The sequence below is a fragment of the Oratosquilla oratoria genome, chromosome 25 (assembly GCF_046742065.1).
Source record: "Oratosquilla oratoria isolate Oo_2021 chromosome 25, ASM4674206v1, whole genome shotgun sequence".
Taxonomy (NCBI): Eukaryota; Metazoa; Arthropoda; class Malacostraca; order Stomatopoda; family Squillidae; genus Oratosquilla; species Oratosquilla oratoria.
Window position 1 is genome coordinate 48,911,731 of NC_134801.1, and position 2,500 is coordinate 48,914,230.

Sequence of the window (2,500 nt, forward strand, 5' to 3'; positions counted from 1 at the left end):
ATAAGACAAATGTGACGGCTCCGGCCGCAGCTACTTATCGCCTCTTGGCGTAGACTCCTCACCCTCTTCATGTGAACTGAATCGACTAGCGTTCCTCTTAACCCGATCCACTGATTTCCTCATCAATTTGAGAATCAAATGACTCGGGCTTTCGCGGTCGTCTTTCAGGGCCTCGTCGTGCGATGGTAGTTAACGCGCTCGGCTCATGAAAGTGAAATGTGTGCGAGTTCGAGGATTGATCGTGGGATCCTCACATTCGCAAGGTCCTTGCAATACCTCCAGAAGCCTTTCAGAAGTCACTCCTGGGGACATCGACAGGTTGCCAATAAAAAGAAAAAGCCGAACCGACTACAAATGAGAAGAATCGCAAGACAATTCAATTGTACCTTTCAAGAGGATGGTTACGACGCTACTGTCTTAAGAGAATTAGAGATAGAGAAGAGGAAAGGAGACAGAAAATTATGACAAATTTTAGAAGCGTATTGAAAACGGTTGGTTGATTTCTTGTGTGGGTTCTTCAGGGTAGTGATGGAGGATGGGGAATGGGAACGGGGAATGGGAGCCGGGAATAGTGTTCAGACTTGGGGTGCCAAGTGGTTGAAGGTGTACGATGTGGCCTATAAATCCTCCAGTGTGTCAAGAAGGAGTTGAGGAGGGGCGAAGGAGGACCTTCAAAGCTCTTGAGGGCTCAAGTTCCCAGGAACTCTAAAGTGTGTGTAGGATGTCACGAATTCATGCGAGCACACCCACCTCCACCTCGAACATACACATACGTACGCACGTGCATAAACACAAATTTGACTTTTAAGTTCATTTTTTTTCTGTTTGACTATTTCGTTGTTTGAGTTATTCCAAAACCTGATTCATATTTGTGGAAAGGTATGTATTTTCTTAATATCCTTCAGGCACCTTCTCTTTTTATTTTTTCCATTGCCTCTTGTCATCTGCATCCTAACCTATCAAAAAAGAAAAGCTTCCCCATCAGTACTACACAATTTCTTAATTATTTTGAATGCAACAGCCATATCTGCACGGTTATTCTTTTTTTTGGGGGGGGGGGAGGAGGGGAGCCAAACCGCTGTTGCATACTCTAATTTGGGGCTGATCATGATCTCTGGAAGAGTGTATTTACCTAACTGCGTGCACTTAAGCGTGTGCTTTGTGTGTATGTGTGTGTATTTGTGTGTGTGTGTGTGTGTGTGTGTGTGTGTGTGTGTGTGTGTGTGTGTGTGTGTGTGTGTGTGTGTGTGTGTGTGTGTGTGTGTGTGTGTGGGTGTGTGTTTGTGTGTGTGTGTGTGTGTGTGTGTGTTTTGTGCATGTGGTTGTGTGTATGTGTTTGAGTGTGTGTTTGCGCGCGCGCGTGTGTGTGTATGTGTGTGTGTGTGTGTGTGTGTGTTTTGTGTGTGCGTGTATGTTTGTTTTTTGTGTATGTGTATCTTTTGTGTGTGTGTGTGTGTGTGTGTGTGTGTGTGTGTGTGTGTGTGTGTGTGTGTGTGTGTGTGTGTGTGTGTGTGTGTGTGTGTGTGTGTGTGTGTGTGTGTGTGTGTGTATGTGTGTGTTTGTGTGTGTGGTTGCATATTTATATATTTATGTCTCGTTTATTTTTTTAAATATCCCAATGTGTATACGTAATTCAATATATTCACCAACACAAAAAGTTTGGAAATGAAGGACTCGCGTTCACGCAAGACTCCGAAGTATCAATTTTTATTTGTGCGTTTATGGCCTCGCCGGATTCGAATGTATCAGCTTGCACATTTGCTGAGGGATCTTCTGTCACACTAGATGCTTATCTCGATCTATTTTTATGTGCGGTTTGAGGGAGAGGATTTAAGAGCGAAGACTCTAGTTTGGAAGCGACCCTCGAGATAGGCCAAGAATGCTGTTGGCTAACCGCGGTTCAGGCCGCTGGTGAGGTCGTCGTCGTGGCTTCGGGAGGAGAGCGAGGTCGTGGAATTTGGTTTCCGTGACGTAGGCTTATTTTAGTTTATTTTGTTTTATCTATTTATTTATCCTTATTTATTAATTTGTATATATTTTTTTCCATTTTATTTATCTATTTATTTTATTTATTATTATTATTATTTTTTTTTTTTCTTTTGGTGGCGGTAGCATAACGGTAATTTTAGCAAAAGGTTCATTCACCGTGCGATTTGGTGGCGTGGCCTTCCTCGACGGGTTTCTGATTTTTTTTTTTTTTTTTTTTTCAAGAATCAGTTTTGCATCCATGTCACAAAACAGGGCCGGCAAAAGGTTCAGGAGAAGGTGTGGAATTTAGTGCTTGTAGCGCCAGAGACATCAAGATAGCGCGACTGGAGGAAGAGGAGGAGGGGGAGGAAGACGAAGAGGGGAAGGGGAGGAAAAGGGGAGGAAGAGGAGGAGATGGAAGTGGAGAACGAAGAGGAATAAGAGGAGGAAGGAGTCGGACAGGATGGCTGTGGACGTGAGGGAACGAGAATTAAAAAAGAGAAATCAATAATGAAGGAAGAAGAATGAAACG

At 43.5% G+C, this 2,500-nt stretch overlaps 1 protein-coding gene across 4 annotated transcripts in view; it reads left to right on the forward strand.

The window, feature by feature from the left end:
• LOC143038933 (breast cancer anti-estrogen resistance protein 3 homolog) overlaps positions 1-2,500 on the forward strand; it is a 615,644-nt gene that overhangs the window by 244,852 nt on the left and 368,292 nt on the right. The window lies entirely within an intron of this gene.